Source organism: Peromyscus leucopus, chromosome 22 (assembly GCF_004664715.2).
Source record: "Peromyscus leucopus breed LL Stock chromosome 22, UCI_PerLeu_2.1, whole genome shotgun sequence".
NCBI classification, from domain to species: Eukaryota; Metazoa; Chordata; class Mammalia; order Rodentia; family Cricetidae; genus Peromyscus; species Peromyscus leucopus.
The window spans coordinates 20,097,949-20,120,496 of record NC_051081.1 but is presented as its reverse complement, the minus strand read 5'-3'; the positions used below and the strand labels follow the sequence as shown (position 1 = coordinate 20,120,496).

The window sequence follows — 22,548 nt, the reverse complement described above, 5'->3', positions numbered from 1 at the left end:
CCTAGATTTGACAGCTACAACATGGAGGCGGGGGCATGTTTAAAAGATATTTTGTAAAACCTCAGGGGGTACATTTCCAGTTTCAGATTTTTAAAAATAATTTTTATTTTATTTTGTTGATGTATGCGGGTGTTTTGTCTGCATGTACATCTGCACCCCAGAAGATGGCATCACATCCCATAGGACTACAGTTATGGAAGGTTGGGGACTTCCAGGTGGGTGCTGAGAATTGAACTCGGGATCTCCAGAAGAACAGCCAGCACTATTAACTGCTGAGTCATCTCTCCAGCCCTAAAGATTTTAATTTTTCTTTTATGGGTATGAGTGTCTGTCTGTATACATTTGTTCCCCTTCTATGGGGAGCTTGGTTTGTCAAGATGACATCTGAGTATCTGGGAGGGAGCCCCAAGTCTGTTTACCTTCAGCTGCCAAGCCTAGGGATGTCAGTGCCTGTGCCCTGGGCTGCACAGATCAGAGTTACTGGCTTCATATCCTGGCTTTACTCATCACGAGCACTGTGATGTGGGCCAGTTATCCAACCTCTGCAGACCTCGGTCTCCTTATACATAAAACAGGGATGTTTATCTCCTTCAAGTGTTATGGGGAGAAATGAACCATTGGTATAAATACAGCGGACCACACAGCGCCTCCGTCTGAGCGGAAGTTAGCTGCTGTACTCCTGGCACGTGTCACTACTGCTAATGCCCTTATTCAACCCAAAGTTTTCTTTCTAACACAGTCACTGGGAAAAAGAATGGGTGGGTGCAGTGGGGGTGCTGGTCCCGTGATACGTTAATATTGGAAAGCTTGAGGTAGTCCCAAATTGTCTTTCAAATCCTTTTAAAAACCCACCAGCCATGAATTTCCCCAAAGCCTCTTTGAACCTCTGAGCATGTCTAGCCAGGGTCACGTGATAAGCAATGTATTGCATGTAGTCACCCTGCTCTGTGTGAACCTGAGTGACTGGGGCATCTGTTCTAATTGCTGAAAGGGGCCTCTTCCTTTTTTATTGTTGTTGTTGTTGTTATAGATTTGGTAAGTACATCACTGTTGACCTTCAAACAGTTTTCTTTTTTTGGACATGAATCCTTGCACCCCGCTTCTCTCACTTGTGGTCTTTAAGCCTAAAGAGTCTTTGAAGTCATTGTATAAAAATGAAATGTCAGTGTCGCTCTTGGTGAGTGAGCCACATTCAAGAGTGAGGCAGGTGGGAGTTCTTGTGTCCCTTTCTGACTTCACAGGCAACTCCTGTTGCCTGTTCTTTGTCTAACGTTCCTCTTCTAAGCTACTTCCAGACAGTCATGGAGGAAGATCTCAGGAGCTCATTCAGGCTGATCCCTGACTTGGGCAAATGCACCCTTCTCTGGATGAGGAGTAGCAATTCTCCCAGCTGAGACGCTGGGGTAGTCGAACAACCCCAAACCTATGCCAGTAGACTCACATAGCAGATAATCATTTGTCGTTGCAGGGATAGGGTCAAGTCCCACTGTGGAGAGTAGTTGGGCGAGTATGTTTGTTTCTGATCCCAGACACGAGCCAGGAATCCAGAAGAGGCACATTGTCCTTGCACTGATGGTGACAATGACATTTCCCAGCATCCTCTGAGCTACACCTCACCTTTGTTGCCACCTGGACTCCTGAAAGACGATGGGAAGGTTTCTCTGACATTATTCTCTTAACGGCTGCGTTCTTTCCAGACTGCTGACTTTAATAGTTTGTGCTCTCTCGGAAGGACGCATGTCACAGTCGTGACGTGCTCCTGCGCCTCTGCTGCCTCTGTTAATGGAAAACGTTGGTAGAGAAGATACTTTTACCTTTGCTGACTAAAAGTCCTCTTCATTGCCATCTGAATAAAGCTGCAGTTGGTGTGGGAGGGCCTCGGGATGAGAACGAACAAGCCTGAAGGATAAACGAAGAATGGGCAAAGAGAAAATAAAGAGGCTAAAGGAAATAGAGGCTCATCTGGTGGAAGGGATTAAAGTGCCCTGGAAAAGCGTCTCAAGTGCTTCCTAGTTGTACTGATGGCAAAAGGCAGCTGTGTGGAGTCTCAGTGAGTGTCTTCTGAGCGCCACTGTTTCCTGGGGCTGAAAGAGGTGCTGTGGGTCCTTCATGCCCATTTAGTCTGACTTAGGGAATGCTGTGACTGAGGACATGGTCTGAAAATATGCTTCCTGCCTCCCTGCACTGTGTGGGTGACCGTGTGTGCGTTTATGACAACCCCTGACCTTTTTCTCTGTTGGAGCCTTGCTGTGTGGGCTAAATTGCCACCTGGCCAGGGTGTTGGCAAGTCTGAAGGACTTCTGGGGGAAAGTTGTGGGGAGGGATGCCCTTGGGCCCCATCTTCCCGGAGCACAAAAGGAAATGACACCCAGGACCCAGCTGTGCGGAAGCTCTGTTAGGACTTCCTGAGGGACTTTGCATGCAACAGTTAATCTTTCTCTGTAGGAATAAACAGAGCGCATACAATTACCCACAGATGATCTCAAGCCAAAGACTCGCGTTGGGTGTCTCCTGTGCATGTGCATGGCTGTAAGCATAATGGGTCTTAAGACAGGATGCCTTATTTTACCCTGAGGGCAGTCATGGTAAAATGGGTGGAGAGATAAACAGGCAGAAAAAACATGCACTGAACCCTATAAATGAGTATTAATGTCAGCAACATGTCTTACTTCCTTTCTTCAGTACCCATAATACTTTTCAAAAGACTTCCAATTCAATTAGTTCCTTTGATTATATTCAGTTTCATTTGCAAAACTGATGCTATTTCATATTCCTTAAAGATTACTAGTGAATATAAGATATTTCGATCAGACAAGCCGATTTGGTACCGTAATGTCAATGGCACATTATAAAACAGGGGATGTGAGAAGGTATACAGTTATCAGTGTGAATAGACTGTATTGCAGTTATTTGAAGGAGAGGAGTATGATGATGGCTTGGAGAGATGAAGAAAAGCAGGATGAAGGGAAGGGTAAGCTAGGTCTTGAAAGGCAGATGAAAGCTGATGGATACTGGCGATAGAAAGATGGCTCAGTGGTTCAGAGCACTGGCTGCTCTTCCAGAGGTCCTGAGTTCAATTCCCAGCAACCACATGGTGGCTCACAACCATCTGTAATGAGACCTGGTGCCCTCTTCTGGGATGCAGGCGTACGTGCAGGCAGAACACTATATACATAGTAAATAAATAAATCTTTAAAATCAAGAGATTTAAAAACAAAGCTGATGGATACCAATGAGATTAGAGATTGTCTGGCAGAAGGAAATGATAACGAAGTTGCAAAGTTGCTGAAAAGTTGAAAAGGAACCATAGTTGTAATGAGAGCGGGGGCTGTCTCTGACTCTGTTGCCTGCCTTTGGACCCATTCCTCCGATGGGATTGCCTCATCCAGCCTTAATAGAAGAGGAGGTGCCCAGCCTCACTGCAACTTGATATTCCATGGCTGGCTGATATCTGTGGGACTATCTGAAGAGAGACAGAGGAGGAGTAGATTGGGATAGGGTGTACAGAGGAACTGGGAGGAATTGGAGGAGAAACTTTGACTGGGATGTAAAAACAAGAAACTAAAAATAAACAAAACAAATAAACCCAGGGGTGGGGTAGGGATGGGGAGGTGGTGGTGGTGCATACCTTTAATCCTAGCACTCAGGAGGCAGAGGCAGGTGGATCTCTGCGAGTTCAAGGCCAGCCTGGTCTACAGAACAAGTTCTAGAACGGCAAGGACATAGAAGAAACCCTGTCTAAAAAATAAACCAAAACAACAATAACAACAACAAAAACGCACTGTATTTGTGGGGTTAAGCAGTCTAACCCAGTGGGTAAAGGCTCTTTCAGCTAGCCCGCCAACCCAAGTTTGGTTTTTAGAACAACCTATGGAAGGAGAAAATCAACTCCCAGTGGCTGTCCTGCAACCTCTGGTGGTTATGAGAAGTGGCGCTGGTGACGGCCCTGGTTACCGGCGGAAAAGTCCTGGGCCACAGCCACAACTGCCAGAGTTACAAAGAGCTTTATTAGAAAGAAGGAGGGGATAGGAAGGAGGGGAGCCAGGCCTGGAGAGAGAGAAAGATGGCGGAGCAGAGCGGAGGGAGCAGAGCAGAGAGGAAACAGAGAACAGAGGGAGAGGGTTGGGGTCCTTGTCTGGCTTTTTAAGGCGTGAACGTAGCCACCAGCGCTCCCTGATGATGTAAGACGAAAGACCCCAAGCTTCGAATGTGCTGGAGTGAGGGCAGGATCCTAACAACCTCCCTGTGTGAACTTTAGTAGAGAGAGAGAGAGAGAGAGAGAGAGAGAGAGAGAGAGAGAGAGAGAGAGAGAGAGAGAGGCAGAGGCAGAGGCAGAGGCAGAGGCAGAGAGAAGAGGAGGAGGAAGAGGGAGACAGAGAGAAGGTTATGGGAAAGTTTAAAAACAAAACCCAAACCAAGGCTGGAGAGATGGAGTGGTTAAGAACACTTGCTGCTTTTGAAGAGGACTGGGTTTTGATTCCTGGCACCACATGGTGGTTCATAACCATCTGTAACTTTAGTTCCAGGAACTCCAGCACTCTCTTCTGACTTCTTCGGATACCAGGCACATATGTGGTACATACATGCATACAAAACAGGCATACATGCAAAATAAAATAAATCTTTAAGAACGAAAATAGTAAATAAGAAACATACTCTCAATTTTGCCATTGAAAAAAAAGAAAGAAAAAAAAGTATTTCCAAAAGAATTTAGCAGTTTTTCAATCACAACAATGTTCTGTATTTTTCTCAGAAAATAAAATCCATTTATTAAAAGCAACACTTGGAGCCAGGTATGGTGTCCCATGTCCTTAATCCTAGCACTTAGGAGACAGAGGCAATCAGATTTCTGTGAGCTTGAGGCCAACCTGGTCTACAAAGCAAGTTCCAGGCCAACCTGGGATATTAGTGAGCCCCTGTGTCAAAACAAATCACAAAAACAAAACAAACAAAAAAAAAATCTTCAGGCTGGGGCTGTAGCTGAGTCCTAGGTCATGTATTTCTTATGCATGAGGCTGTGTGTAAGTTTAGTCCCCAGTGCTGAGAGAAGGAGGAGGAGGGAAAGGAGGAGGAGGAAAGGGGAAGAAGAGGAGGAGGAGGAGAAGGAGGAGGAAGAAGAGTACTAAAATAACCTTTAACTCTCCGTCAGGATTCAGCAATGTATTGGGCATCACTAGGACTATCATGGTGGCTCTGGATCTCCTCCTCCCTCCCCGCTGTGAACCTGGAAAGATGAGAAGCCAGTGCCATAGCTGAGATCCTTCAGCAGTTCCATAGTGTACAGATGTGATTGATGTTAATGTGTCGTGATAAAATAGACTAACGGGAGATAGAGATGGAGGGTTGAGATGGAGGTATCGATGCTCCCTTATCTCTGCCCCCTGCAGGAGAGGTACAGCAATCCTCTCATGTTGCCATTTACCCTTTTGTGACAGAAGACACTGTCTTCATTTTTTTTTTTTTCATTTTGAGTCAAAGCATAAAAATAGGCAGAAATGTTTTTAGCTAACATGACTATGATAGTCTCTGTGCTTTGATTTAATTGTTCGTAGAGATCAAATTGTACTAGAGCAGAGGAATCTGAATCCAACAGAGCTGTCAGCACAGCAGAATGTCAGTCATCTTACCAAATCACCCCTTTAGTGTCATCCTGTGTAGTTCTTTAATTTTAGGCCAGAAAACCGATGTAAGAAATATTGTGTGAAATATACCCCAAAGAACTGCCCTGTGTGGTCCGTTTTATATTGTGCATAGAAATAAAAACAGAGCCCACAACACATACACCTGTAAGTGGATTTTACCAACATACTTAGATGGGATGGTAACCATTAACTAGGCCTGCGTACTCTTCAAAAAAAGCATCACACTTTCAAATTACGCGTTTAATTTAACAAAGCTCAACACATACAAGTTTTTATATAGTTCATCTCTCAGTCAGTTCCAAAGAGTCAAAAGTGATTATGGAGGCTGAAAGGGCTTTTTGTGTTTTCTTCAAATGATACAGCCATGTATGCGAACAACGAGGCTGATGAATTTGCTGTTTTATTTAGTTGACATTCTAATTCAAGTAGTAAGCTGAAGTTTCTTTTCATTTCTTTGCATTATTAATATTATTCTGTTTTTTTGGTTAGCTTGAGTAAAAACTGTTCACTGGTGTCATTTTTGATAATTAGCCTTTTATATCTTGGAGTTTGGGGTAAGCAAATAAATATTTTAAATGTAATTGGTGCAATTACTGTATGTGCATTGAACAACTTTATATGGAGCTTCGTGCCATGTCATATTTTTATGCTGGTGGGGTTTTTTAAATTATTTTTTTAGATTGTATGCAGTATTCTTCTGAAATATATAATTACCAGCTCAACCTTGAGGTGGAGAAGCAAGGGTTCTGTCATTCTTGCAAACACTTGTATTGAAAGATACGAAAAGCTTGCCTTTCCCCCGGCATTTCTACGCCATCAATAGGAATAGTTCGAGTCTGACTGTTAGTGTTATTTTGACGTCTTGCACACTGTCCTGGTAGGAGTCTAAGCCAAGAGCCAAAGCCCATTCAGATTTGGCTGGGGAGAGGCTGGAAGGCTGTGAGTGGAAGGCGGTAGGGGGGGGGTGTTCAGGCCAGGGGTAAAAGCAGAAGAGGTGGATACCTGAGCTGCCTCCCTGTCCTGTCTTCATGGCCTCGAGCACCCCCGAAAGCTCTAAGTCTTCTTAATCTTCCTGTAATAAAACTCAGCCCGCAGGAATTCAGGCCACACAGGGCAAGGGTTTGGTAGGAGGGCACCATGTAAAGAAAAAGCTATTCCTCCCTAGATTCTAGGAAGTTTAGGGGAGGTCTTAGGACGGCCACACAGAAAAGAAATACTGAGATTAAGGAAGATAACTAATGTCAGTGGCACCCCTCCCCATGTGTGGCACACCGGCATGAGCATGCATATATATGTGCATGCATACCATACACATACACATGGAAAAAAATGAGAGGCTGGGCGTAACAAGACACAAAGTCATACCATTCTTTCTGTATCAATAGAAGTGTCTATCAAAGCCCTCCTTTGCTGCTGAGGATATGGCTCTGAGGAAGAGTCTTCATCTGACCTGTGCAGGCCCTGCATTAATTAAAACCTCAGCATTGATAAGGGAAGAGAGAAACATAGAAAAGGGGAAGAAGGAAGGGGAAAAGGAAAAGAGGTTCTTCTCTGCTGTTTGTCCTGGTTAGCTCATTCTCAGGGCATAGTCTTTCTTCCCTTAAGTAGCATGTCTTAAGGGAGAGAGTGCTACTTTCAAAGTTGCTTGACCACAGCAGTAAATTGACTGAATTCCATGCCATTTGGTAAAAAAAAGACAACAACAACACAATTCTTTTGTTAGTAGTATTTATCATTTAGTTTTATTTTCAATCAACACATAATAATTATGTCCTTGTGAGTGTAATATGTCTGATACACAAAGTATGATTAGATCAATAGTTAGTGTATGCATCACACCGAACATTTATGGTGTTTGTTTTGGAAACATTCAGAATTTGTTCTGAGCTGTACAGGTATTTTTCGGTCTAGTCACAGCTGTTGTGTGGGAGACTTTCCCTGGAAAGACGCAGCACACACGTCTACTCACCCCAGAAAGGGAACCCATCGTAACCGGCCAAATTATGATTGCACCAGAGTTCAACTTGATGAATAATGAGTTTTTATTGGAGTTACGAACAGGAAGTGTGGGAACAGGGTCACTTACAGGAGCAGAGAAGACTCAAAAGCAGCCACGGCACCTAAAACCCCAGTCAACACTCAATCAAGAAACTCAAACGCTGCACCTTGGAGCACTCTAAAGCAGAAGGGTGGAGAACAGCAAGTCAGCAGGTGGGCGGGGTCAAATGAGCAGGTCATTGTCCCATCATCAGCAAGTGGGCGGGTCATTGTCTCTTCGTCAGCAAGTGGGCGGGGTCAAGTAGGCGGGTCTCCCTCAGCGGTTGTTTACTGTAACCTTGGGAAGGGGCCTTTTGAACCCAGTAAATTTCACCTTTGTGAAGAGCTTTTGTTTCCCGAGTGTCATGAGCTCCTATCTGCTAGAGAGAAAACTTCAGTTCAGAGGAAATTGTTCTATGTAACAGCACCGCAGTTATATGTAATACCACCACAACGCATTCTTCTTCTAGCTACCTGTGGTTTTTATGCTATAGTTTTTAGGGTCTGGTTTTGTTATTTTGTTTTTAGAGATAGGATCTTGCAGCATAGCTCTTAACCTTGCAGTCTTCCTGCCTCCGCCTCCCCCATGCTAGGATTACAGATGTGTCCAGCTTTAGCTCTTAATGATGTGGAGAAAAGGTTATTCGAATTCCTCTTGAATGAGATTATGACTTTTTTATCTACCAGTACTTATCAAAATGATTATCATGTATGAACCTTTGACCCAACATTCCCCCTTTAGGAATCTATGTGAATGAACTATTCAAAGTAGGTATGGATATAAATATGAGTCTTTATTTTCCACAATGGTGTGGGACTATAAAAACTATAGCATAAAATAATGTTACTAATCAACAGAAAATATGTTTGTTTCTTGATCTTTAAAAAAAATTGTCAAAACATTTAAAACTTTTTCTACTGGCTTCAAATACATAAGAAGGAGGAGAGAATTATAAAACTAATACAATAGTTCACTCTAACTTGAAACATGAGAAACATTCAAAATTGGGTTTTATTTCTTTGCAAATAGCTTATCAAGAGTAATTTGATCAGAACTTTCATAGTCTCATCAGATAACTTACCATCTGAAGCAAGCACCTTCTCTACACCTGACAAATTGTCATATTCATTTCTAAGTTTGGATAAGCTTCCAACATTTTGTTCTGTGCACTTTCAATGTTGTAAAATATCTTTGAAAATTCTTTTAATGTGAAGTTTTTGGCAGACGACGTTACTTCCTCTGGGGCATCTTCATTCTTTCGGAAACCACCTTCCTCACTCCCGTCAATACGCCTTTACCGGCTTCTCCTAGCCACATTCCCACCCAGAGCCTCTCTTAGGGCAGCAGTTCCTCAGGTTCCCACCGTCAGCCCCTCCTTGGTACCTCCCTTGGTATTCAATTTCAGTTTCACCTCCGCTGTTATTGCCTCTTGTTTCTTTGTTACACTTGAATTTTTGTCAAGTGTCATATGGGTTTTAACTGAGAAGCAGAAAACCAGCACACTTATACTTTACTGTCTGTGTATAAACTGACTAAGAGATGTATTATCAGGTCCAGATATTGCTAGCAATCTATGGAGTCTGCTTAAAGGGCAAAGGAATTTATCAGAGAAGGAACACTCACCGTCCAGAACAGGGGAATTATTGCAGGGTTCTGGAAGGTTGAAGCACAGTCCCATGCTGTTCTTTTGCCTGCTCTGTCTCCAGCATCCAAAACCCCAAGGGAGCAAAGAATGAGCCACATATGTGCATCCCAGGTTCCCAACGGCCACACCCCAGGGGCATATACTTAAAGGTTATAGGCAGGTGTAACCGTTACCTGCTACCTCACTGGGGGCAGTGCTTCAAGGTCACAGCTGGAACAACTCCCCACTACACAGATGTGCGATCAAGAGTAGGGTGGACTTCCTTAAGCATTTGCAGGGCTGCCATGGGAAGGGTCACTACTTTTGTCCTGAAAGGAATAGAAATGGGTACAATGATGAGATTTAAAAAGCTTAAAATTGTTATAAAGATTAGATGCATCAGGCTTGGAATCACTTTAGGGGACATTTGGTTCAAAGATTCTTAACTCTGTGTGTGTGTGTGTGTGTGTGTGTGTGTGTGTGTGTTGGTATTGATGCCAACAACTCAACCCCTCTATGGAGAAAGGCTGGTTTAGCCACACTTGTAAGAGTTTGGAGTCACCTACTTCCTGTCTGTGTAGGATTTAGAAACAGGATTCTGAGTCAGTCTAATCCGTACACCATCTTACTAGTATATAGGTAAGATGTACCAGCAAGTACTTTCTAGCCCTCGGCTTTTTTCTCTGTAAAATGGAGCAAACAAACTAATAAATACCTTTGAGAGCAGTGACGCCTTGGAGATGACATGTCTGGCTTCATATTGTCTGTCTCCTCACATAGTTCCCATCAGCTTGTTCTTCTAGGCACCCCACATAGTCACAAAATCTAGGTTTGAAAATGTGGACCAGCTAGAGCAAACACAGCTTCAGACAAGCATTTCAGTTGTCTGCCTCTAACCAAATTATTACCGTGAATTCTTTCTTCAGAGTCATCAGGAAGAGCCAGGGGTGTGGCCCACACCTGTCATGTCATCACATGGGAGGTGGAGCAGGAGGGTCGTGAGTTCAGGACTAGCCTACGCTCCATCTCCATCGTGGGTTTGGTGGCAGGTCATTGAGATAAAGTGAAACAATTACTGACTTTTACCACAATTCCTAGTAAATAAAAGTTAAACATGCACATGAATCCCAGTGAATCATGATTTTATTTAAAGTGATGATATGTGTCAAGTTTTCCATTCAATGAGGGTGTGGGTCTAGAATGACTTGGTAAAATAAAATACCCCCCTCACTCGCGTGTTCTTGGACTCTATTTTCTTTCAGTTTTCAGGTTCAACGGCTTTTCTCATCACATTGCTCATTCCACAATCATTTATTGAACCCCTACTGAGTTCCAGGTTCAGTGCTAAGGTGCTGGGAGCACTCGGGGGGTGGGGTGGGGGCAGGGGCTCCGTGCTCAGGTCTTTCAAATCAGGAAGATAAAGGAGTTCAGGTACTTGCAATATGATGTGATTCAGGTTAAAAACAATAGTGTCTAAATGATACAAATAGAACAAGCGGAAAATTGTACAGAAGTCCGGGAGAGACGGAGCCCCTGGAGCCTCAGTGACGGAGAAAACATCTCAACTGGACTCTGTTCGGTAGAAATCCCGACACGGGACATAAGCAGATGGTGCTGTTTCATATTTGGTATGAAATTTCCCAGGACTGACTGACTGCCAGACTGAGAGGGCAATAAATTTGGGTTCTTTCTTTGTTTTTTGTCCCCAACATTTGACTATAGTGACAGAAAATCAAAAAAAGTGACGGTCCAAGTTAGAGGTACGCGGCAGCATCTGATGGTACAAAGTACAACCCGCCCCCCTCACCTTACCGCCTGGCTTTCATTCTCAGGACCAAATGGGCCACCGTGCCTTCAGCCAAGGCCTCCCCCCTTGTAAGCTTTTGTGATTTTATGGGGAAGCAGAAACCCTCCCTCAAAATCGAACATACCTCGTTAGACAGAATGCTGTCCTACAGTCCTCCTGAGCTGTGAGCTTTGGTAGAAGGTAAAGAGAAGACAGCTGTGGATGACGTTCATTCAAGCTCTAGCAACCGTAGCCGGAACCGTAGGTATTCTGCTTCCTCCTAACCATTCGATTAGTTTCTTAGAGCTGCTGTAATCAAGTACCACAAAGCAAGGAAGGGAAAACGGTAGAAATGTATTGTCTAGCGGTTCTGGGGACTGTGTGCTCCTTCTGACGTGCCTGGGCGAATCCCCGTCCTTGGCTCTTCCTGCTGCTCCGCTCGGCTTGCAGCTGTATGACTGACGACAGTCCCTGTTCCCGTCACCACTGTGCCCTCCCCTGTGTCTGTCTGTCCTCACATGGCCAGTCATTCTGGATTGGGGGCCCCGCCCCTGTGTAACCTCATTGTGACCGAATTAGATCCTCAACACTCAGTTGTCCTGGGCAAGGGCGCAGCTAGCCTCCAGTCATAGCCTCACGTCTTTGCACTCAGTGTGTAAACAAGGAGCGGTCTGCTTCCACCCTGCCTTTCTTTGTTAGGTTTTGAACACGTTTTTACAAGCCTTATTTAGTCCTTGTTTGAGAAACAGTTGTTTGAATTACGAAACTGTGACAGAAAAGAGAGAGACTATGGGAGATTTTGTTTTCAAAGTATGGGGGGGCGGTTCTATTCCATTCCTTATGAGAAAATGTATAACTGAAGGGCTGAAGATTTTGTAGAACTTCTGGAAAGAGCCTGCTCTTCTGGCTATTTTTTGAGTAATTGTAAACAATAAAAACTAAAAGAGACACAAACAATTCAGGCAGGCATTGGGCCTTCCAGGAGCTAGAGCACTCTGTTCAATGGGCTTATGGTAAAAATGCCCAGTAATCATTAGAAACACAATGACAGATTATGACCTTGTTTACGGTGATATGAGTTGGTCAGTCCTCTGGAAGAGCATTTGACCAATCTGTCTGGGGTTCTAAGGTGGAAAGGTTGAAAGTGCCTGAGGATCAGGGGATTTGCTGTGAGGTCGTGTCTCCTAGGAATGTGAGAAGCTGCACCCGTGAAATCTCGCCACCATGACTGCCCAAACAGGAACTGAACAAGGACAATAGGAATAGACATGCCAGAGTGGACTGGGGAAAACCCACAAGGCATCAACCCAGACAAAACTACAGGCAACGTAGAAATGCTCAGGATCGGAGAACCAGGCCTCCCCAGGGAAGAGTCTCCAGATTGCTGTCTAATAAATACCTAATGGTTATCCCTGAACATATATACACAGGTAACACTGTACAGACTAAGTGGGTTATGTTTAGGAATACATATGTGCGCATGTAACAATAATAAAAAGAGGCCATGAATTTGAAGGCAAGAAAGGAGGCATCTGTGGTAGGGCTTGAAGGGAGGCCAAAAAAGGGAGAAATGAAATTAAAATTATGCTTTAATTTCAAGAATAAAAAAAAATGAAGAAAAAAGTACAATTAACATCTCTAGAAACTTCTACCCTAAACAGATAGGCCAAAGATGAAAAAGAATTGTGTCGCAGAAGCTGCTAACCGCAGATCATTTGTAAGAATGAGAACTTGTGAGCAATCTAGACTAATAGTTAAAGGAATAGTTGGCAGGATTATGATGTGCATCATGCTTTTGTTGGAATATGCAGCCATCAAAAGGTATAATTATGAAGACCTGTGGTAACATGAAGAAATACTTAGTCTTTGAGCTGTGTGGTTTGTGTGCACACATGCGTTTATCATATATGTGGGTGTATATGCTCACAAGTGTCTGTGGGTGCACATGGGCCTGTGTTTGTGTCTGTGTGGAGGCCAGAGGTCATCGCTGGGTGTCCTCAATTACTCTTCACCTTTTTTTCCCCATGAAGCAGGGTCTCTCACTGAACCTGGGGCTCTCCAATTTGGCTAGGCTGGCCAACCAGTGAGCTCCAGGGATCTGCCTATCTCCTTCTCCCCAACATTAGGATTACATGGGGTATAGCCAACCATGCCTGGGTTTTTACATGGGTGCCAAGGATCCAAACTCAGGTGCTTATCCTTTTCTGTGACAAGCTCTTTCCTAATGGAGCCTTCTCCGCCCTACAGTTGAATGACTTGAAAAGTAGTATATATGTTTGCAGTTGTATAAACCTCTAAAGCATGCCTATGGAAAAATGTCAGCAGCAATGAGATGAAGTGGGTAAGAGTTGTCGGGAACATGAAATTGTTTCAAAGTGATATGATTATGAATCATTTTCCCATCATTGTTGAAAGTTTCTCATAATTTAAAAAGCCTCAACATACTCAACTTTCTATTGACTTAAATTCCTCCTGTGCTTCTTGCACATGAACAAAACTTTGGGGGCAATCTTGTGAACTTTTGGGAAACCAAATATTTGCTTACAGGCGTAGTGTAAATCCCACCAGGCTCTTTCTTTCATAAATAAGTCTTGTCCTAAGTGGTCGGATTATCCTGATCTGAGAAAGCGACATTTGATGAAAGCGTTTCAGTATGGTATATGTGCATTCTATAATTAACGGTGATGTCTTTGACTGGCAAAGTAATTATTTTAATCCCGTCTTCGTTATTCTCTTCAGTTTGGGTTTATGGCTTGGACTTGAAAGCTGTTTTCAAAGAAAAGAGTTTATCCATAGGCTGGAGAGAAATGGGCTTCCTTGTACCCTGGCAAATGATCTCTTCTGACTTGGTCGTCATGGTGGTGTGGGTTTGATGCCAACTAATCAATGTTGTTGAGTATCATAGCGATCTCGTCATTGGCATTGTTATAAAGAAGATGCCCCCCCACCCTCCCCACTCCTCCTCGCCTTCTCAGACAGAGTGTAAGGACTCAGAGCCATACTGAGGAAAGAAAATAGGCTTTATGGAAGAGAGATGGTAATAGATCATAAGTGATATGAAAGTGGTAGAGTGAATGATGGGAGTGGAAGTGTTTAAGTGGAGATGAGGGAAACAGAGAAGTGAGAAATGAAGAGTTGTTGGGAAAGTCAACAAAAGTATGCACTAAAATGTCATAAGATAATCTGATGCCTGGCAAAATAATTAAAAGTAAATTAAGGAAATACAGATATGGGAATAAAATAAAATTCTACAACTTATTTTAAAACTAAGGAAAGCAAATGTACTACTACTCAGGAATAAGTAAAATATCTGGTGTGGGGCCTTTGGCCTGCTGCTTTTTCCTGGCAAGGGTTCCCTGGAATGGTTGGACAGCTCCCTGTGGCTCAGGAAACACAGGTACGACTCTTTTCAGGGTGTGAGGAGTAACCAAGAATGATAGCCCCTCTGGGCTCTCTGCTGCTCAGGCTTGATTCAGTTATGCCTCTGTGGTTGACTAGGCTTCAAATTCGCTAGTCTAGATCACTACCTGAAGACTAATTTTGGGTGGTAGTACATCTCATCACCCTCCAGCTCCCAAAGTCATGCGCTCCTGCACACACGTACATGCGATATTCTTCACACAGGCTTCCTGTGACTAAAACAGCACGTGCCTTTTAAGAGAAAAGAGGGGTCTGATGGGGTAGGGGTGAGAGCGATGGAGGAAAGGAGTTAATCCATGTCTCCAGGATAAAGACTAGACAATGGGGATTCATGCGAAACAGCAGTGGACAGTTGACATCCACTGACTCCCTAGTGAAACGCAGCCCGCCCTCCATTATTCGGGGACCAGATCATCCAGGGTGTAGATTATCCAGGCCATATGCTTCTCTTCCTTTGCCATCTGGCTGGTTGCCTGCTTCTCTTCCTGTTAACATAGAAAATACTCATAATACTCAGTTCATGTCTGCCAAGCCATTTCTATTACCTTATGTTCGTCCCTTTTAAGCTTACTCAGAGCACCTCCTGGTGAAGCCCGGTCGCTTGGCATATCCGGATCCCTCACAGGACACACAGGTGAGTTTCTAGTGTTCAGGCCTCTGCTTGTTGAACCTAGCTTGGCAAGAGTCCCTTTCTGTCTCTTGTGTTTATTATTTATCACTTCAGCTAGCTAGTGAGCTCCTTTAAAGCAATGGACATCTCCTCTGCCTTTAGTACCCTCTTCAACTGGCCCAGAGAGCTCTTCTTCACAAGTCCAATGGGGACAAGTATTTGTAGGCTAAGTACCATTCATCCTTATTTCAGACACATATTTCATGACAAAGTCACAGCCATAAGGAACAACAAGCTGAAATGCTATTTTTTTAAAAAAAAGCAAATGCAGACTTTTAGAATTAGAAGGAAATCAGAATAATTTTATAGTGTTGATAAAGAAGTTGAGATAGAAAAATCTCATCTATCAATTGAAAAGTCACTTGTCTTTGGTTACCCAGGAATTTGTAGCAGAGTCAGGACTAGAATTCATATCTCTGTGGCCATTTCTGTTACATTTTTAGGGTTATAGATATCATAACAATTATTTAGAGTTATCTTTATTTACTTTAAAGATTAATCTAAGACAAGAACCAAAAAGATTTCACCCAATGTCTAGAATGCAACTGACACATAGTAGGTACCAGTCAATGTCTGTTGAATGAAGGAGCGAATAGTTTTTTCTCATTTCTAGGAACTGGGAGGACTCTCTAGTTCTGGTACAATCAAACCCACTTTTGAAGCAACTTTCTGTCAATCTTTTGAAGCAACTTTCTCCATGGGTTTTTAATTGACTCTAGACAAATAATTCTGCCACAAGTTACAACGAATGCATTAATTTCCTGTTTAGGGATATCAGAAGTTACCAGAGACGCAAGTTAATGCTCTTACGTTGCAAGTAAATGTCCGTTGACCAAATGTCTATATGGGGTGGGGTATAGCTCATGTAGCTTTATATAGAATTTCAGTTTAAAATTCTCTAATTTACAGACCTTACATGAAAACCAAATTTTTATTATATTGCTTCCTTTAAACTTTTTTTTTTTAGACTACTCAAATAATGCATGTCCATTAAGGGAAAATTGGAAAAGAAAGGCAATCATTAAGAAGAATAAAACTGCTGGGTCCTGGGAGATAAAGGCTGTTCGCATTTGTCTCTGGCTCGACCTTATTGTGTGGAACTCACCCGTTCATACTAGTTAGCAGAGCTAACACACTAGTTGGCACGGCTTTCCTCATATGTCCAAACATTACTCAACATGAGTAAACACTTCTGGAAACCACTTTCAGTGGTTGCAGTGGTTTCTGCAGATGTGTCCTAACTTGCCTAATCCCCTGTCTGCACTTTTTTCACACAATTGTCATTATACTAGACAACATCCAGTGGTATTCTTAGAATGATTTCTGAAGTGTGCCGGCGCTGCACCGAAAATACAGATAGTGAGTGTAAGGCTCTAAAATGTGAATGAAAATGTTTCAGTGAGAGGGAGGACTTTCTTGGAGAGTGCGAGCTGTTAGCTATAGAGACCCAGTACTTCTTTTTGGTTCTTTGTGGCAGAAATAAACACTTTCTTATTATGTGTTAATATAATTATATTTGACAGTCAATCAGCTCCAAAATGCATTGTTTTAGATGGTCTCCAGCTATCTAAATCTGTTAAATGGTGGTATTATCCAATGATGATAATAATGAACTATGCTGATCAGTTTCCTTATGATTCTTTAAGTGAGGATGCATTGTATGTACTTAACATGAGGCAGTTTCTTGCTGGAGGCCAAACGTCACTGGACCGTGTGCTAATCTTCCCCTAACCCCTGGTTTTGCCCATTTCTAGGCTGATTATTGAAACAATAAGGTATTGTCTCTTCAATTAAATGGGAGTGACTCATTACAGGTACTTTCCCATCATCTGAACTTATCTCCTAATAGATCTCACATTATCTATACCCCAGTGAGAACAGGATTATTCCAGTGAGGCCTTTCTAGAAGAATACTTAAAGCATGGGGTCCAGAGTCCCCTCAAGCTTTGCACATGATAGGGTGTCAGAGAAGTGCTGTCCTGCTGGGAGGCAGGGAGGCAGGGCCAGGGAGAGACACCTGCTTACAGATCATCACAACAGCATGAAGTCTCCAGCAACCTTTGTCTGGAATCTGGAGACGCAAACAGAACCTCATTTGTCAGGTAGCAAACCTCAGCCTCTCCCAATACAATTTTAATACCATCTGAAGGAGACAAAATTAAAAACAGATCTGAAAGCATCTCATCCCACCTCTGGCTGGGACAGAGGATGGGCAAAACAGTTCTTCTTGTGTGGTATTTGGAGACTTGGTCAGTGAACAACACAAACTCTCAAGCTCTGAGATGAGAAGACTGAGTCTCCTCAAGTGAGTTCTTTCTAAAGCACCAGAGAAGTACTAAATTAGCAAAGTTATTTCAAGTTGTGTACAAGTTGCTTTTTCTTGGAATAGGAGAATGCTGTTTGTTTAGACACTTCCATTGTCTTTGTAAAAGGCAGCTGCAGAAGAGATGGATGTGTGTGTTGCCATTTGTAAGACAACAATTTAAGTCCTATGAGAATTTGTTCTTAGATGGATTTTTTTTTCTTTAAAAAACAAAATAGAAGAACAAAAGTGAATGGTATTCTTCCAAAAGTATGTTTAGAAGGGCCTGGCTTATCAGTAAGAATGGATGATTCAAGAAATTGTAACTTCTCTCAAAAAAAAAAAAAAAAAAAAAAAAGAGAAAAATAATTTATTTTCTGGGGTGGGGTATATAACCTAAACAAAACTGGTATCTTCTCTTTAGGGCTTGTACTTGACTACAGAAATGGTCAGTAACTAGGATCCTGGGACATTATTGCCCACCTGATGTGGTTTGGATGTGGTTCAGTGTATCCCTCAAAATGGCCTGTAGTAGAAGATCTGTGTGCCAGTGTTAATGTGGAGGAACCCATAAGCTGTTCCCAGCAGAAGCTCGTCGGGTCAAGGGGGTCCTGCCCTCAGAAGGAAATTAATGCTGGTCTTATCAGGGTTGATTAAAAAAATTCCTTGTATCTTGATTTCTATCTCACCATTTAATCCACCTGTCTCTTGGTTATCCCTCCATGATGTGGTCATTCACCATGCTGTGATGTAGCCAGAAGGACCTCACCAGAGCCAAGCAGGTGTCAGTGTCTTAGACTTCCGGCATTGTAGTCTAAACAAACCTCTTTCATTTGTGATGTCCCTTCCTCCAGTGTTGTGTTAAAGTTGGCATAGGACAGGCTAAGACCATGGGTGCGGACGGGAGCAAATTTCAGGGACACAATAGCTGTGGAAATGCTTGGAGAGCTCTCTCCCACCTCCTTTCTGCTGTGGCAGTCTCTGAGTTTCTCTGAGAACCTTCAAGCCTGGGATGCTGGGATGCCCTCTAGTTATTACATGGAAGAACATGTCTAGGAAGTCCTGTGTGTGTGTGTGTGTGTGTGTGTGTGTGTGTGTGTGTGTGTGTGTATGTGTGTGTGTATGTGTGTGTAATATACCCTCACCACTATTACACTCAAAATAAGAAGAAGGAAATGGAGACCAGATAGATGGCTCAGTGACTAAGAGCACTCGTTGCTTGTGGAGGACCCGGGTTCGAATGCCAGCATTTGCGTTGGTGGTTCACAGCCACCCATAACTCCAGTGCCAGGGGATCTGGTGCCCTTTTCTGACCTCCGTGGGCACCAGGCACAGTGGTGGTATACGTTCATACAGACCTGCAGGCAAAACACTTAAACACAGAGTAAAATAAGTAAGTCTAGTAACGAAATCTTAAGGAAAAATATATGAAGAATGAAAGTGGGTAGAGACGCACTTCAGACAGAAAGGCCTATTTTAGTTGGGATAGCACACTTACATTCAAATGACTGGATAGCTTGCATAGGTAGTGAATAAATTCCTTTCTGTCCCAGCAAGCAGGATGGCGAGCATCCTCTCATGCACCAGACCTGTGCCTTCTGGAGACGCATAGGAGACCTTTTGGCTAGTGTTTTCATTCACTGAGAACCGCAGCACTCAAATGACCGATTTCTGATGGGGACGTATGACACACAGATAGGTCCCGTAATGTGCCTGACTGGTTAACTCTTTTAGGTGTGTTTGTGGTATTTGGGGCTAATTTGTTCTAGTGTTCTGATCAGGCGACAGCCCCCCCTCCAATCCAGCTTATGAGGGGCATGTGAAAGTCCTGAGAAGAAAAGTTTAGAAGAAAATTCAAAAGGACATCTATGTTTTGAGGTTTCTGGCACATGAAGGAGCTAAGACCAGAGTTATAGAAGTTACTGATTTGCTTTATATATTTATTTATGACAGATGAATGATTGAAACTTATGCACACTAAATACAATGACCAGTATGTCTAACCTAACTCATTTGTAGGGCTTTTAAAAAGTCTTAAAATTGAGACCACTCAAGAATATCATAATTTTGAAGTTGAGCACAAAATGACTCTCCTTCCCATAAAACGATGTGGCAGATCAGAACTTTGTCTACATGTACCATCAAGATATATCTAGCCAAGGCCGTGCCTCCCATGGTTTTGGTGCTTGTGTTTGGGACTGGACTAAGTTCATGAATAGATGCACATGGAACTTTTCTCCAAGAAAACCATGGACTTGACCACAGCTGCCGAGAGATGATTTCTGAAAAGAGGTCACTCCTTCATGCAAACAGGGAAGCAAGGCAATTCCATCAAAAAATATGTCTTTGCCAGCTGCATGCATTCTGCTTTGTGGATTTTTAGGATAAAAATGTATTTCAATAACATAGAATAACTGATAATAGATTTTCACGCATTTCTACTAACCCAAGAAAGAAAATGAACCGGACTCCAGAATAGTACAACATTCTCAACATCTTTTTAAGATCTCAGTTTCTAGTTTTAAAACTCCTATAAATGTTGCATTCTTCCCCCATACTATTTTAAAAAAATAATATCTCTCTTCTCCAATTATTTTTCATAGTTTTACTCTGATGACTTTTACAGAGACATAGCTACATTAAAAATGTTTTTCAAGATTTATTTTTATTTTGTTTTGTCTTCTGCTGCAGTGCCCACAGAGGCCAGAAGAGGGCACCAGATCCCTGAAACTGGAGTTAGGGATAGTGATGAGCCCTGAGGCTGGGTGCTGTGACTTGGACCCCGGTCCTCTGGAAGAGCAGTCAGTACTCTTAACCACTGAGCCACCTCTCTAGCCCTGGAACATAACTACTGTTAAACCAAAGGAAGACTGTGTTTTGCCTTGAACTTTGCTATTGGAGAAAGTTGTGTTCATTGACAGTAATGCCTGCCGCCTTTGGAATGGAAACAATGACCTTGAGCAACCTATTTGCCCTCCGTCCGACTCTGTTTCCTCAATTATAAAATAAAAACGACTTGTGAAATTCCTTCCACAAGGTTACTGTGGGCTTTTCTTCTCCTCATCACGCTCAACGAGGAGACCCATGACTGATGGTTCTCAGAGTTCATTCCCCAGAAAGATGATGCGAGTCTGCGTCCTTCCAGACCCTGGGAGCCAGGTGATCCAAGCAGCTGGGTTTTTTTTGTTTTTTTAAAACAGTCTGACTGCTAGCAAAAATAGAGCTAAGTGCTGGTGCTTCACCGTCGTGGCTTGCCTCCAAGGGGGCAATATTTCTCTGTGGCTGTATAAACACACACTCTGTCTCTCTCTGTTTCTCTCTGTCTCTCTGTCTCTGTCTCTGTCTCTGTCTCTCTATCTCTCTGTCTCTCTCTCTCAGTCTCTCTCTCTGTCTCTCTCTCTCGCACACAAAATTGGAAGCCATAATATACAAGAGAAAGAGCGGTAAGACAAAAACTGCCCAAACAAAGCAACGTGGGACAAAAAGTCCACAAACACACCATTGAGTTACTTTTGTGTCCATCTGCTGCTGGGCACAGGGCCTGCCCTCGGGTGGGGTTAATCTGCCCAGTGAGACTCATTGGAGAAAACTCACTTTTCTTTTGCAAGCTATTGTCAATTGGAAATAGCTTCTTGGTTAGGAATAAGAGCTTACGGCCGCTTTCCTTCTCAATGCTGGGACCCAGTCTGGCTTGAATCTGTGCAGGGCCGGGGCATGCTGCCACAGTCCATTTCATAAGTCCAGTTATGTCTGGGAGACACTGTTTCCTTGGTGACATCCAGCTCCTCTGACTCCCCAAGTCCTGAGAGAGAGGGTTTGATGAAGACATCCCATTTAGGACTGAGTGTCCAGAATCTCTCACTCTCTGCAGTATGTTCAGTTACATTTTCTCTATCAGCCATTGGATATTGATGAACACGGAGGCTAGTTCCACTTCTGAATGTCGCAGTGATAAATATGGAGGTGTAAGGATTTCTGTGGTAGGTCCTTAGGTAAACACTGATTTCCAGACAGGGGCAGTAACATTTCAGTGAGAAGAGATGGTATTGGTTTTTGTAAGGTGACTTAACTATCATTAAAGGACGGTGACTAGAGTCTCACATCTGCTTCTGTAGCGAGTCTGTCACTGTGTCAGAGGAAGTGTAGTCTTAGGAGGAAATGAGACTGAGCCGTGTATTACCATTATTATTATTTATTAAATTGTGTCAGCTCCCATGGACCTCACTTAGGGGCTTGGGGGTGTTCAGAGATCTTACTATGAGAATTACTGTCAATAAAAATAAGCAATGTAGGAAATAGAAATACTGTTTTACCCACATTGAAATTTTTAGTGACTTCAATGAGCTACTGTTTTCTAAAATTATTCTTCTCAACCTTTCTCCCAGTTAAAGTCAAATTATGGTAAACAGGAATATTTAGGTGTTTTTTTTCTTTAATGACCCGGCCAATGTATTTTTAAAACTACTGGAGATATATGCAATCAATGCTATGTTTTTGGTGTGTGTTTACATGTTTAAAAAAAGATGATTGTTTCATGTGGCATATAGCTTTTTGAAAGCCTCCCAATCTGTAGTGGAAAAGCTCGTTTTAATAAGCCTGTATTTTTATTTGTATACGTTGCTTCTTGTGGCATCCAACATTCAATAGTGAAAGGAGAGCCAATTGCTCTCTGTCACTCCTGCTGTGAGGGACAGGTAGATGGCCTGTGTGTTTTACAGAGTGGTGTTGGGTTGCGAATGCGTTAACACACTGAAAGAACACATTCTACATCACTCTCCGTTTCCTTAAGTAATAACAAGAGTGGCGGTGACAGCCTTGAGCTTAGTGTTCTATCAAGTTGTGCTAAGGAGATCAGTGTGGTGGACTCTCCATCTCAGGACTCTGCTAGTTCAAGTACATAAGAGCACTTGCTGCTCTTGTAGAGGACCCGAGTCTCCTTCCCACTCTTGGTGGGTGGCTCACAACTTCCTGTAACTCCAGCTTGAGGGAACCCAATGCCCTCTTCTGGCCTCCATGGGCACCTGCATTCATATGCACAAGCCCACACAGACACATAGACACACACA

The 22,548-nt window shown here is 43.0% G+C and overlaps 1 protein-coding gene and 1 long non-coding RNA gene across 3 annotated transcripts in view; one reads left to right on the top strand and one right to left on the bottom strand.

Moving 5' to 3' along the window:
- Positions 1-22,548, top strand: part of Camkmt (calmodulin-lysine N-methyltransferase) — a 373,033-nt gene that overhangs the window by 240,515 nt on the left and 109,970 nt on the right. The window lies entirely within an intron of this gene.
- LOC119086433 lies at positions 7,219-12,361 on the bottom strand. 2 transcript variants are annotated; one of them, XR_005089724.1, is made up of 4 exons: positions 11,236-12,361; positions 10,020-10,129; positions 9,304-9,633; positions 7,219-8,056 (listed from the first exon to the last, which is right to left on the bottom strand). It is a non-coding gene; the product is annotated as an uncharacterized LOC119086433 (long non-coding RNA). The 2 variants fall into 2 exon arrangements; XR_005089723.1 differs by having other exon boundaries at positions 7,219-9,633.